At 37.2% G+C, this 15,768-nt stretch overlaps 1 protein-coding gene across 3 annotated transcripts in view; it reads right to left on the reverse strand.

Moving 5' to 3' along the window:
- Nucleotides 1-15,768, reverse strand: part of LOC149802660 (uncharacterized) — an 86,054-nt gene that overhangs the window by 13,739 nt on the left and 56,547 nt on the right. Inside the window, exon 1 of one of the 3 annotated variants that reach the window (XM_089952026.1) lies at nucleotides 3,828-4,806. The exons of 1 other annotated variant lie outside the window; for it this stretch is intronic. The gene's annotated coding sequence lies outside the window, so the exon portion shown is untranslated. Of the gene's footprint in view, nucleotides 1-3,827; nucleotides 4,816-15,768 lie in introns of those variants that run through there. One more of the 3 variants, XM_089952028.1, reaches the window with a different exon arrangement.

The raw sequence follows: 15,768 nt of genomic DNA on the forward strand, positions 1-15,768 counted from the left end.
TAGCTATTGATTGTTCATACAATCTCTCACAAAAGTTGGACACACCACTAACATAGCTATTGATTGTCCATGCAGTCTTTTACAAAGGTTGGAAACATCCACTCACACTGTCATTGATTGTCCATACAACCTGTCAAAAAGGTTGGGCACATGACTGACATAGCTATTGATTGTTCATACAACCTGTCATAAAGGTTGGGCACATCACTGACATAGCTATTGATTGTTCATACAACCTGTCATAAAGGTTGGGCACATCACTAACATAGCTATTGATTGTTCATACAACCGATCAAAAAAGTGCTCACATAGCCATTGATTACCCATACAAACTGTCAAAAAGGTGCTCACGTAGCCATTGATTATCCATACAACCTGTCAAAAAGGTGCTCACACAGCCATTGATTCTCCATACAAACTGTCAAAAAGGTGCTCACGTAGCCATTGATTATCCATACAACCTGTCAAAAAGGCGCTCACACATTGATTATCCATACAACTTGGCAAAAAGGTGCTCACATAGCCATTGATTATCCATACAACCTGTCAAAAAGGCGCTCACATAGCGATTGATTGTCCATGCAACTTTTCAAAAAGGTGCTCACATATCCATTGATTATCCATACAACCTGTCAAATAAGTTGGGAACTAGCACTCACATAGGTATTGATTGTCCACACAATGTGAGCTGCAAGGTATTTAAGTCACTTTGTTGTTCTAGCTTTATCACTGTACTGGTTTAATCCAAAGACCTGGAAAGTTTTTGCTGTCATGAATCTGTACTTTGTTTTCAATAAAACAGTAGACAACTTAACCCAATTGGACTATGAAGCCAGTCAAAACACAAACAACAAGGTATTATCCACACAATATAGTACTGAACACATAATAAACACGGGGCCGTACGGTGATTTTTTGGCTAAAGATTTTGTTGTTCTAGGGTTTAACGCCATTTTTCAACACAAGATAGGCTATACATGGCGGCCAGTATAACTGGTGGAGGAAGAACCCTGGAAAACCCAGGGAAGAACCAACGACCCATTATAAGCTACTGGCAGGCTTTCCCACGTACCCACGCTAGCCGAGCCTTGGACTCGAACCCACGCAGACAGAGGTGAAATGGCAGTGATCCGGAACGGTGAGCGCTTTAGACCACTCGGCCACTCGGGGCCCCTTTGGCTAAAGATCATAAATAAGAAGCAGGGGAAATAAACCTGCCCTAGGGATATGCCTCTGGTAGGAAGTACAACCCCCATAACCTCAACCTTTAGACTTCAGGAACGTTGAGGAACCTGACCGGGTACCCCGACAAGTACCAACAACGTTAAGGAAAATATCAACCTTAATTCTAAAATATATTTAAATAAATTTTATATGCTAATTCTTTTTGATCTTTTACGGAAAAACAACATTACAGACATATGGGGAGTACATAATCATATAAAATACTTTATCGACTTTTGGCCACATTGGAGGACACCTCAAAGGCTACCATATAACATAGGTGGGAGCTTGAGAAGGGCCCACATATAAAGAATCAGTGATATCATTAACATCTACATCAGGGTCGGCGATGTGAAACAATTGGATAGACAAATACAGACATTATCAACCAACTCACTCTTTGCCGAAGTTATGAGGTAAAAAGGTTCATTTTTCTGCAAATTCTAAAAGCAAGTCATGAATATGAAGTATGAAATATAATCACAGTGATCATATTTTGATAGGAAAATATTACACTTAGCATCACACACAAAATTATATAAAGTCTGCCGCCAAAAATGCGTGCCAAGCTGACTTGAAAGCATAACTCAGTGAGGTTTTGAAGGAGAAACGGAAGATAGGACGCACAACTAAGGATCACCATAAGCCATTTTCACCTTTGTAGGCGAGGCGACGACATTTTATGAAGGGGAAAACTATTTATACGTATATTTACATGCAACGGTAACATAGAGGGCACCAGGGTAGCTCTTTTAGTAGTTCGTTGGACTCACCTAAAAGGATGTTCGTCCTAACCCCTACCCATGCAACCCAGCTCGGTTGTCTCGTTGTATCCTAGGTAATGGCACTTAGTTTTCATTTCCTCTGCCAATAACGTATTTAATGTTCCCTTAATAACAATGAATATCCAACCAGCTGTAACACAGAAGTGACATCATAGCAAGTTTGTTTGTACACGTAACGCTGTCAATCCTATCAACACAGAAGTGACATCATATCAAGTTTGTTTATACACGTAACGCTGACAGTCATCTCAACACAGAAGTGACCTCATAGCAGGTTTGCTTGTAAACGTAACGCTGACAGTCATCTCAACACAAAAGTGACATCATTGCAAGTTTGATTGTACACGTAACGCTGACAGTCATCTCAACACAGAAGTGACCTCATAGCAGGTTTGCTTCTAAACGTAACGCTTAGTCATCTTAATAAAGAAGTGACCTCATAGCAAGATTGATTGTACACGTAACGCTGACAGTCATCTCAACACAGAAGCGACATCATTGCAAGTTTGATTGTACACGTAACGCTGACAGTCATCTCAACACAGAAGTGACATCATTGCAAGTTTGATTGTACACGTAACGCTGACAGTCATCTCAACACAGAAGTGACATCATAGCAAGTTTGATTGTACACGTAACGCTGACAGTCCTCTCAACACAGAAGTGACCTCATAGCAAGTTTGATTGTACACGTAACGCTGACAGTCATCTCAACACAGAAGTGACATCATAGCAAGTTTGATTGTACACGTAACGCTGACAGTCATCTTAACACAGAAGTAACCTCATAGCAAGTTCGTTTGTACACGTAACGCTGACAGTCCTCTACATATTAGTTGTAAGGTAATAAATTGTTTTGTACATCTAAAAACTAATCTCTGCATACATATGTGCAAAAAAGAAAAAGAAATTAACTAGATGCGACATCTGTGAACTATTTCGAGAACATTTTCAAAATTAGAACATAATCAACAGTAAAGAGCAAAATGAAATTTTATAATGCAAAGAAATATACACATAACAAGACTGATCATATCATTACTGCCCCTCCAAATTCCCATGGCATGACTTTATATAGGTTCCATTGACCCGTTTTATGTATTAGACTCGGATGTGATCTGGAGTTCAGGAGAACGTATTTTCGTTGCGTAATCAATAAAACACTAAAATCATGTACACACTATCTGAAATTTGATGCGTGATGTGAGAGTTCGAGAAATTTAATGGGGAATACAGGGTATTCATTGTGTTGGCTGTCTCTAAAGTACGGATGTAGTGCGGGGTGGGTGGGAGCAGACTTCAGAACAAACGACGATTAAAACAATCGATTTTTAAAAAAAAATTATTGAATAAAGAATGCTAATGTTGGACAAAAAAGTTAATGAAAAGTAAGTATAATTTTAAACAGTCCGTCCCAAGACCCAGTCGGAACACCTCGTGACTGATCAATCAAAATTCGTATCGGAAATACTCCCAAAGAGTGATATCAATACGAGCTATTCAGGTCCCGGAGTAAGTAGTTCACGAGCCGCACCCGTCATTTTCCTAAGTAATCGCTACTCAACTAAACTGTTTACATACAGGTACGACGGGTCTGTTTATATTGTTTTATCCGCATGGACCTAAGTGCATTCTATACGAAAATCATACATATTTCCTTCGTCTAACGGGCGCATATCGCCTTATATTATAACCGCTGACTAGTGACACAGCAGAGAAATGAAAATCCCGGTAAGAACTGGATCTATACATTTTCAATTACGAGTAATATAAATCATGTAAACACTTAACGTAGCAGGTAGCATGATGTGGTTTTACCTTTTATATCCATCCTACGTGAAAGTGTCCTAGGTTTTTGGATAGCCCCATGTGCGTCCCTTGACTGTGGCATGCTATGGAACTGTGTATTACAACGTTTCGCTTCAGTGAGTTCTACATGTATCCATTATGAAGACGGCTGAATGAATAGCGATGTTGCTACAGCAACGTATAAACACTACTGCGGTAGGTAGGGGGAGTAATCGGCGCAAGTGATGTTCTATAGCTGTTACCGCCACACCTGAGCTCACAATGCCAGGTAAAACGTTATACAGTGCTTCTGTATAACCCTAGTGGGGGTTATCGAGTGTAATTTATGCCTATAAACTTCTATAAACTTCCGTGATAAAAAACAAAACAAAAAACAAAAAAAATAACAAAAAAAAAAACCACATTAGACAAACAAATAATTCGTCCTAAAACTTCTTTCTATTAATTGAACACGAGGAGTAATATAAACTGACTCGAATGTGTTTGGCACAAGCAGTGGTTAATAAGTTAAGGTAGAAATTCTTTATTTCATATTGGATGATTCATCCTTCTTAATTAAACAGCAAATCTATTTTAAACAGTAAAGATCACATGTGTAGTATGTAGGAAATATAGAGACACACATACAACTACAGAATGTGTCATTGTTATGAGCAAAATTGTATAAGACATTTGAAGACTAATTTGTTCCATCTATCTAAACTCCGAAAATTAGAATGTATACCACTGTTTCACGGAAACTTCAAGATATAATTCTAACTGTTGATTATTCTTGTCCTCACTACGTACTTATTATTTCTACTTAACTTAATATAGTATTGTTTACAAATATGGTATCGTATTGCCCCCCGCCCCCCAGCAGTCTTCCTCCACATTTATAAAAACTTCAAGCCTCTGTGATCTAAAAAAACGCACGAAACTTAGTTATAAATTATGACTTCTAACCCGATTGTCTCAAATACTGTCCGGTTGTATGCGTTTCAAACAAAAAGGGAGGTTCTGTAATATCACGGCGTCCATATTGCGTGTGGGCAAATATTTTTTGTTCCACGCAACAGGAGTGATGTAGTTTATCATCTTTGATAAGCTTCCAATAATTCTGTGAATTTCCGTCACTTTGGTAACTTGTGTACATAAGAGTTAAACCGCTAGCCCTTTTTTATTTTGTTCATTATTTTTTACTGCAAATATTTGGATGCAGATGACAGTATATGCGTATTCCTTGAAACGTCAACCTCGTTACTGAAAATAGACTTTTCCAGAAACAGGAAAACTACAGCGAGCTTTCTTATTTATTTACACTGAAAACGTCCGTTTGGTTTAAAATACGAGGAAGATAACAATGTCCGAGTCGCCATGGCAATAAACAGGTTAGAAATTATAAATTAACAATTGAAATGAATAAGTTTGTGCTTGTTTGTTTAATCCTTGACGCTTTTCGTTTTTAAAATGGCAAAGGAGGTACAAATTGCCAGGGGTATTGATACCGGGTGGTGGGGTGGTGGTGTAGGAGAATAATATCGAGGCACTGTTCCTTCTTGGAATGGTTAATAGTAAAAGAAGGACGTTATTATAACCAATAATTAATATTTGATTATACATTTACTAACGTTGTACACAGAAGAGCTCCGTATGTTGTGCATCAATAATATATTATTAATTTTTATATTCAAAGAATAAAAATATACATACATTCGTGTTGTAGAAGTACACAGCATTCTGTATTGTGTCGTCATATCCTTATCGTCTGGCATACTGGGTTTTAAAATAAAACCAGAATAGGTATACCTTCTGATATATGCAAGAACATGGCCATTAAGATGCACTCAAGGATAGGGTGGTAATTTAAAAATGTTATCATTCTTTCTCAATTCGTAATGTTCACATATCTTTTTTAAATTCCTTCTGCCAGAAATAAAAGGACTTATCATTAACGTATCATCAACAAAACTAAAAGCGTTACAGCGGTGATGTAAAGTCCGATTTAGAAAAAGATAGCAACTCAGACTGGAAGAAATATATACCTTCAGATCGATTCGAAATTTGGAACTTTGGACAGAGCTTAATTAAAAAAGATGTGTTTGGAATTTGATGTGCAGAGTTTAAAAGATATAAAACTATCCCTACACGACCTGGCCAAATTGGAAAATGCCAATTATCATGTGACTGGTATAGCTGAGAGGACAGTAAGATGTGATAGTGCACCTCTAGAGGAGAGATTAGCTGAGGAAAACTTTATTCTATACCATTCCTTAACAGGAGATAACAACTTAGCTGAAGTGAAAATGCTTGCGTCGAGACAGAAGCCAAGCACGGGTATGCTTGATAACAATACATGTGTGAGCCAAGCATCTAAAAGAAAAGGATCTAACAAACAGTTATCAGAACACAATTCAGTACCATCTCTATCAAATTATAAAAAAAGACAGTTCAGTAACTATACCCAATACCTCCAATGAAGAACCATCATTAGTTAAAGATAACGGTGTACGTGGTTATCACCACGATCAGAATACTCAGCACAAGTACACACAAGGAACAACGACAGGGAGAGAAGGTCACCATTAGCAAACAATCCGGGCACCTCATCGAAGGATGTGGATAAAGGAAACAAAACAATCGATGTCATCACAACCAACAGAAACTGCAGACCACAAAAACTTGTGAGGAACTCTTACGAACGGCGGGTTCTAATGTCAAGGATACTGGTTGACAGAACGAGAGAGGAGATGAGAACTTGTATTTAAAAATCACGCTAAAATAAAAGGGGTAGAAGTAATAGGCTCATATCTTAAAGCATTGGTCAGTAAGAGGAGGAAAGGATACTTTTGCTGCTTTAGTCGCGGTAGACAAGTTAGACTTTGAGACGGTTTTAGAGGAAGACTTTTGGCCAAACTTTGTATGGGCAAGAGAATGGTATGAAGATTATGGTGATAAGGATATCAAGCAGTACTGGCGTAAATAAATAAAGGAGCAGTAAGTCTCGTACATATATTATGGTCAATTACTTTATGGTCTTTGCAATACTTGCGTTGAAAATCTATTTTTTGTTTAGTCAACAAATGTCTAGTCATACATTTGATGACATGGAACGTAAAAGGAGTCATGTATGGGTCACCTTACTTGTATTCTTTGCTAAATGAGGTAGATATTGTTGTGCTTACTAAGCAATGGCTTCTCCCGGAGCAGCTCAATTTCCTAGATAATATACATCCATAGTTTAAATCGTTCTTACGCTCTGAAAATAGTCTAACAGTGAATTTTGAAGAAAGGCTAAGGCATACATGGTTTGGGGGAATGGCAATCTTTTATAGGAAATCACTCCACGTTAATCCCTTGTCGAGCGCTGGCAGCAACAGAGTTTTAGGGATAGAGACAAAATGTAACGATAGACTTAAATATTTTATATTCGGGGCACTTTTGCCATCAACTAATTTTCCCATTGCAAGTTAATCTGAAACAATAGAACTGAAGGATCAGTTTGACATTTTCTGTAACCAAGGCATTCCCATACTATCCGGAGACTTCAGTGGTCAGTTAAGTTCACTGTTTAGCTCCAAAACAAATTGTCTAACATCAAACGCTAGAGGCACTATTCTAGAAAAGTTTCTGAGCGATAGGCATTTAGTATCTGTTAATAGTCAATCCATTTGTGAAGGGCCTGATTTTACTTTTTTCTCAACCGATGGCAAATCAAAATCTCTGATAGACCATATACTATTGCAAAAAAGTAAATTCGACTTAATGGTTAAGGCAGAAATAATAGATGTTCTCCCTTTTAACATTTCAGATCATTATCCTGTAAAAATAGAGTTGGTCACACCTTTTGTACATAATACAACAATGGCTGACGAGCATATAATTCATTCCATAAATTGGAAGAAAGCCTCGGCAGAACAAATAAATAGATATAAGGAAGCAACATACAATGAATTGTTAGCGCAACTGCACAAGGCCGAACTAGCGACGAATGTCGATATTGAAATTATTATTCAAGACACGGTAAAGATTCTACATGAAGCAGCGTCTAGGTTTCTCCCCATAAAGAGGTTTTGCCCGTATGCTAACCCCTATTGGAAACTACTAAACGTAAAAAAGTTTCACACGGAAATGCGGCTGAAACGTAGGGTATGGATTTCTAATGATAGGCCAAGAGGATGGGAATATATGTCATACGCGAACTATAAGAAAGCGAAGAAATTGTTTGCAAAAGAATTATTGAAAGCTAAAGAAATTTACCATAGAGAACAGTTCAGTGAGCTTGAAAAGGCTGCAGAGCTCGATATTTCTACTTTCTATAAGTTTATACGGAATAAAAGAAATAAACGTGATTACATTCACGAAATCGAATCAAACGGAAAAATTGAACGCGACCACGACTCTGTTAGAGAGTTATGGGCAAATCATTTTACCAGTTTGTTACTACCTGACAATACGTATCTGTACGATGAGAATCATTACTAGATGGTCTTAGCAGAGGTTAGAAAACAGAGTAAAGAAACCTATTCACACTTTGATAAGTTGTTGATAAAATTCCCACTAGAGAAGAAATCAGTAGTGCAATTAATTCTCTCAATAAAAATAAGGCATGTGGCCACGACGGTATTGTTGCTGAGCATTTACTGTTTGCGGACACTCCAAGCAGTGTACTATTACTTGAAATTATATTCACAAAAGTGTATGAGGCCGAGAAGTACCCGTGCCACTTTAAACAAGGTTTGGTAATACCAATATTTAAGGGAGGGGGAAAGAACAAATTAGTTATGAATAATTACCGTGATATAACTATAATTCCAGTACTTCAGAAAGTCCTAGAACAAATTATACATAGTAAACTACTTATATTTTCTAAGCAGATTTCTTTTCCAAATCAATTGCAACAGGGTTTAGAAATAATTGCGGCAGTATTACTGCAGCGTTATGTATTAAAGAATATATATGCTACTATATGGATACAGATACTGCTGTCTATGCTACATTTCTTGATAATGCTAAAGCCTTCAACACAATCTGGCACAACGGGTTATTCTACAAGTTATACAGACTTGGCATCAAAAGGAAGACCTGGCGCATCACGAAAGACTCGTTTGAGAGAGTAACAAGTTCTGCTTTATTTGCGGGCAAGCTGTCCAAACGCTTCGATATCAGGCAGGGTGTAGGACAGGGCCGTATCTTGTCTGCCTGTTTCTTTCTTGTAATGATAGATGATTTGATCACGGAATTAGATCACACTTTGCTAGGTCTAAAACTTGTCGATCTCCACCTGCCTTGTGTCGTATTAGCAGATGACACAACTGTAATGTCTAACTTGCACCATTCAATGCAACAGCTGCTTGATACAATGTCTAACTATGCGAAAAGGTGGAGATTGAAATATAATGCAGATAAAAGTTTCACCATCTTGTTTACTAACAAAAGAACGACTGGTATCCCTTCTTTTCTGTTCGGCAAATTTCCAATTCCGATAGTCAAAAGTAAGAAGTATGCCGGCATACCTCTAAAATACAACTTAAAACTAAACGACGCGATACAAGAAGCATGCGATAAAGGCAAACACTTGCTAAACTCTTTTATTTTATTGGTATCAGAGACGGAGGAATGAACCCTTTAACAAGTCTGAAGATTTGGAAAAGAATTATTCTACCCTCGGTCCTATATGGATGTGAACTATGGTCAGGTATCACAAGCTCCAATATAAAAGATCTTGAGTTATGCCAGAGATATGCAGCGCGACGTATGCAAGCTTTCGATAAATATTCGCCTACGGAGGCAACGCGTAGTACCTTAGGACTTTGGGCAATGGAAGCATACATAGATAGGATGAAATTGCTCTTTTCCAACCGACTGTATAAGGGCGATTGGACTTTTATCTGGAAAAAGATTTTTATTATGCGCTTATGTCAGTATCTGACAACCCGCTAAAACAGACGGGATTTATACCAGATATTGACATAATAACTAAGAAATATGATATGGGAAGTGTTATTTTAGACTATGCAGTAAGAGTATAAACAGAAGAAAAAATTGCTTGAAATCGACATATTATTGACATTATTCAAAACCATGAAGAAACTACCTGGAGAGCAAATATGGAACTAAGGGGTGATGTAATTCACTTCAGAAACATTCATTTGGACTTAAAACCAAGTAGTATATTGTTTCTTGGGCGTAAATTTCCATCCAAATGTCGAGAAGCAAATTTCAGGTGTTGAAGCAAACTGTTTTTCCTTAAAATTCCGTTGTCTAGGTCGATGTTTTAGATTTGATCTGTTGAACAGCGGCGGTTGGAAATTTTATTTCAAATGTCGATTATTTAGATTTCATCTGACGAATTACACAGCGTCGATTGAAACTTCGATTTGAGCTGTTGAAGTGTACAGCGGTGATTGAAATTTCAACACTGCACGTCTTGAATCACATTCATTGTGCTGAAAGTTCCATTTAGTATGTCGAGTTTGTAGATTGTATCTCCTGAATTACACAACAGTGGCTGGACGTTTTAGTTTGCTTTGTCAGAGTTGCTCTTTTATATAGTGAAATACTTGTTGGTCTTAATATACACAAATGATACACGATGAGAATATTTACTGTAACAATTAAAAATAATATAGAGTGTTAAGATGTATCATTTGTGTATTCAAATATAAAGCCCCATTACATTTTATGCATTTACAGTTTTAAACTTATCATTCATTGTTCGATAATTACTAGGAACTTCTTCGCTAGAGGTCGCTCTCGCTAAACGAACTGCGTTATTGTTAGATATGGAAGATTCCCGTTGATTGATTTTGATGAGCGACAATACAACGCAATATCTACTTTTATTGGTTATCTTCTGCTGTTTATTGAAGAAACTGTAACAGTGAACAGTGAGCTGCAGGACTACATCTAAGGATATATAGTGAATGATATTCTTATATTTTGCTTTATTATACCTATCCAAAAATATGGACCTTTTTGACCTCACTATGTATTTGTTTTAATTTTTCCATTAGTCAGGTGTAACATTAAATTTGTGCATAGAAACTGTCCCTTGCACTCATAGATAGTTCCCTAATGACGTCATCAGAAGCCATATTTGTGGTATGCTGGCAGATTTACCATTGAGTTTATATGGTGTTTGGAAGTTGAAATAAATTCATTGAATCTGACGATAATGTACCAAAACGTTCATACATAAATAGAACGCAAATCAGGCTTTCTGTTATTATCTATTTAGTCTGTTGAAGCTTTACTCTACTTTATAAGTTGATTTTGGTTCAAAATTGTCAGTTTTGTTGGTCGCATATAGGAGAAACTGCTAGGTTGGCCATCGTCCAGGAAAAACTGGCAGAATATCATCTGCTAGTGACCTTATCGGGAAGCATCTAAACACCAAACACTGTATGGGTGGACAGGGAAACACATACAAGACACATATATTTAGAAAAACAGGATGTCACTTCTAAGTCCATAATAACACGATATGGCGTGAAAGGGCTAAGTGGTGTCAACAAATATCGGGAAGCATCTATAGGAATGATTTTGGTTATACTCGGTTATAAACAGGGAAACTCACCTGCAGACATCTGAAATTTAGCTAATTACATTTAGATGAATGAGTTTACTGTGTATCAGTATCTTCGCAGGGAGAAATGTGGAGGGGGAGCGTCACTCACAAGAATACAAAACAAGTTTTTTAAAAAAATAATATTTTATAGCTTTTTTTAGCATTGACAAATATTCAAATTCTGATCGAATACTATTCTTCAAACAAAAGTTGCGTACACTTCAGAAGTTCAGTTGCAGCACGTGCGTGTATCCTTTACCTAACGAGACTCTTCACTTCGTCCTCAACTGTGGTGGGTCATGCGGCTGTGTATCTTGCAGACAACCGATCGAATCTGGTGATGCTTGATTCTACTGCCCTTCTGCCCTCAACTAACGAGTTAACAGCTGAATCCAATTCATTTGTGAGGGCTGCTATATTCGTTAGAATGTCACAGAACTTAAGGGTTCGAGCTTACCCGCCTTGTTTATCAGCGTAATGGCAAGAATTTTAATGTCATTAAAATTAGAATCAAGTCGTGCAGCACATTACTAATGTTTGTCAAAATAAGAGTAAGATCAATACTTTCAGCAGAGATGTACTCGTATTTACGACAACGACAAGCAGCCTTTTGCTTAAAAGTCATTTGCGCCGTTTTACAAGAGCGACATCTAGTGAGGAAATTCAACAAATGAAATATAAATACTCGACATATGAAATGGAACATTCAACAGAAACAGTTTAATTCAACACGGGAATTAAGAATTCTCGACATATGATATTGAAATTTCAACCAACGCTGTGTGACTCAACAAATGAAATATAAATACTCGACATATGAAATGGAACATTCAACACAAACAGTTTCATTCAACACGTGAATTAAGAATTCTCGACATATGATATTGAAATTTCAACTACCGCCGCGTAATTCAAACGACTCAATCTAAAACCTCGACAATGTAAATGGAATTATCAACCACTACTGTGTAATTCAGCATATACGATCTAAAATCTCCATCTGGAAAGAAATGGAACTTTAAGGACTCTAAGGACAAGCAATTGGATTAAACACGTGAAATTTAAATTCACATTAACATTTCAACAACCGCTGTGTAATTCAAAAGATACAATATAAAAACTGGACATTGGATATCGAAGTTTCAACAAATGCTGTGTAATTAACAAATGAGACCTCAATACTCGACACATAAAATGGAACTTTCAACACAAACGGTTTGGTTCAACGCCTGAATTAAGAATTCTCGACATATGACACTGAAATTTCAACCGCTGCTGTGTAATTCAAACAACACAATCTAAAACCTCGACCTGGAAAATGAAATAGAACTTTAAGGACATGTAATTTGATTCAACACATGACATTGGAATTCTCGACAACTGACATTAAAATTTAAACTGCAACGTTCTCATTGGACCAGCTTTTTTCCGCTACGGCGCCTCGTCCGCGAACAGAATTTGGAAACATGGAACTGTTTCTATCGGAACCATGTCAGGGTGGTCGATGCCTCACCGACACGGAGCTTTTCAAGTTTTTGTTATCTTTTCTTGAATGTTGCAACGCTGAATGTCAGTTGTTGTATAACTTATCGTCGTACCTTGTGTGTGCGATGTCGCATGAAAACATGTGTCCTAAATCCAACTCGAGTTCTGAATTTTAATGGCAGAACCGCTATTGCGAGAACTTGATAGCGGTGTGGGCAAAGAAGTTGACGTTTGTCACACGTTTTAGATCTGTCGGGCAAGGGTCTAAAATGACAAGCTGGCGTCGGTAATATAACTGCTAACAATGCTACAGGGGGTACCGTGGAGTAAATATTATGGCGAAAAGAATATCCCTGGATAAAAGTTACTGCGGGACTGGAAACCGGTTGAATATACGAATGGGCTCCAATAACCGACTAGCGCCATGAGAAGAACCTGTAAACCGCGTCGATGTTGCATGATATTAATCGATATCAGTGTGCATCAAGGTGCCAACGTGGCTCTCAAACATGACTTGAATGCAATTAATCCTACACTCGAAGAAAAAAATCGCCAGATGGATTATTAAAGGAGGTATGTATGCCAAGATTACACTTTGAGGTGGATCATGTTGATATAGCAAACATTATGGCCATCATATGCAACAGTTTCCGTGGTTACAGGAAGGGTGAAGCAGCCGTTGAAAAGTTGGTTAGTGCGGCAAAGGCTACCTCGAACGTCGCCAGCGCGTGGTTGACCAAACAAGAGTTGTGGCAGATTTACCGACCCACCAGGAACATTTCCCGTAGATGGTTTGATGTTTAGACCCCAACGACGTTCACCGCTGATTTCGTTTCTCCAACATGATTGGATACGTGCACGTACATACAAATATGCACACACCGATGAAGATGCTTTCAGCAGATACCGGCAACCGAACATTGACGTCTAAAGATTCAGTAAGTGTCGTAGGTTCGTTTAAATGCATCTTTGCACTTTCTTCTCTAATATGACAGAGGTTTTTGCTAGGATAGCTCCGTCCATCCCCCATCTCTTCCCCGACCCAAATCCATTCAGCAAATACAATACCCTCAGTAGTAGCAGGTCAGTTCATAAACAATATTAAATTTGTAATACCTAGAAAAGCACTGTGATTCCGTTATACTGTTATGCACGACCATCGCCCGACCAAAGCGCAATGTATGTATGATGTGTTTCAGGTTCAATTACCATAAGATTAATAATAAAAAAGAATCTTGATCATGTTGAATAAACGCCAAAAATTAGTATTTCTTTTCGAAGGCACCACCATCTCAGTTTTTGCAACAAAACTACTCGTAAAACAACTCATGAAACATAATGGAATTTCAAAAAGTGTTTATAAGTATGTATGAAGACTGACCAAGGTGCACGTCATTATGTGAGTGTACTGTTGAGTTCATATATGATCCGGAAAATTGTTAAACACGCGTATTATGGACGTAGGTATCGTATACAAAAGCTGTGATATGAGGCAAAAGAAGATACATTACTTACTGCTTTGATTTTGGACTCTAAGAATTTTACATTTCTGAACTGATTTTGTTTTGTTCTTTTGATATAGTAACTGATTTAATGGAAGGTTCTTTGGGGTGTTTTATCAAGTATAGCACCTTTGAAAATGCGACCAGCTGTGTTCTTTCATAAAAAAAAACCCACCTAAACCAGCAATATTACATTCTATCAAGTAATACATCCTCTTGTTTAAACTAATTTCTCTTTTTTCTTGTTCCATGTTAAGTCTCTCTGTGTTTGCTTTTTTATCTTTCGATCTTAATCCAGGCTGCCTTCCAGGTTCAACAATGCGTGAATCTTAATTCTTTTGTGAAATTGCCTTCTCTTGTGATTTCAGTCTTTGACCTTTCATAAAAAAAATTATTTTCTCCACCTTATATTTTTAAACGAAATTATATGGTGAATTCAACATAAAAATAATTCTAAGACTACTTTTTAAATAATCAACGCTTTATTGTTAGCAACCGTTTTATCTACTCTACACGTCGTACAATTATGTTGAATGTAAAAGTTGCAAAGGTTTAATAGTGTTACGACTTTGCGGTCTTAAACTAAGTAACAGAAACGAGCGAAATAAAACAAGTTTTGCAAAATTCAACAAATAACTTTCCTAGAAAGCAAAGCCAAAATTCAGAAAAAAAATACAGTATTGTGAATTAAATCCCAAAATAGTCCTATAAGTTATATTTCAGGTATAAACTTTCAACTTAATTCCAGTGCTATTCTAAATAAATTTCAATATTTAATGTGTTCCTGTGCCTGTAGTCTCAAATGTGCTAATGTGCCAGTTGCCTGGAGTGTGGCGATGTGCTAACAGTCTTTTGATGTATCACAATAATATAACCCAAAAATGCCCTTGTCAGAATTCAGTATCATTCCAAACAAATTTTTCTGTCCAAGAATATTATTAGTGAGCACTTTGTATTTCCAGTGAACAATAATTTGAATAAATATATCCACCTAGTCCACAAAATCCGTCTCCTCACATGTTCCAGCTCATCAACCTGCTCCTACTCTTCTAACAGCTCTTACTTCTCAGCACCCCCTGCCAACTCCAAATAAATCATTGTTGACATAATCAGAAAAGGTTTGACAAATATTGCCAATTCTCTGCTTGAAAATGTCAAGCAAGCAGCGGTCTTGCTTGGGGTTTTTTTCAGTGTAAATTGGATTGTTTATGAAAACAGCAGGGCATGTTGTTTCATTTTTAGCTGATCGTATTTGATTTGGTCTGCAATAGCTGACTTATTTGCAGTTTTAGTTAAGGCAACAAAACAAATTCATAACTGTATCGAAACGTTAAATTAAGCTAGCTCCTACAACCTTCGACACGAGTATGAACGGATTTTTCTTTGTTTCTTGGCTTTTGTAATTCATGTACAC

The sequence above is a fragment of the Sinohyriopsis cumingii genome, chromosome 3 (genome assembly GCF_028554795.1).
Source record: "Sinohyriopsis cumingii isolate HCF-2022 chromosome 3, ASM2855479v2, whole genome shotgun sequence".
NCBI classification, from domain to species: domain Eukaryota; kingdom Metazoa; phylum Mollusca; class Bivalvia; order Unionida; family Unionidae; genus Sinohyriopsis; species Sinohyriopsis cumingii.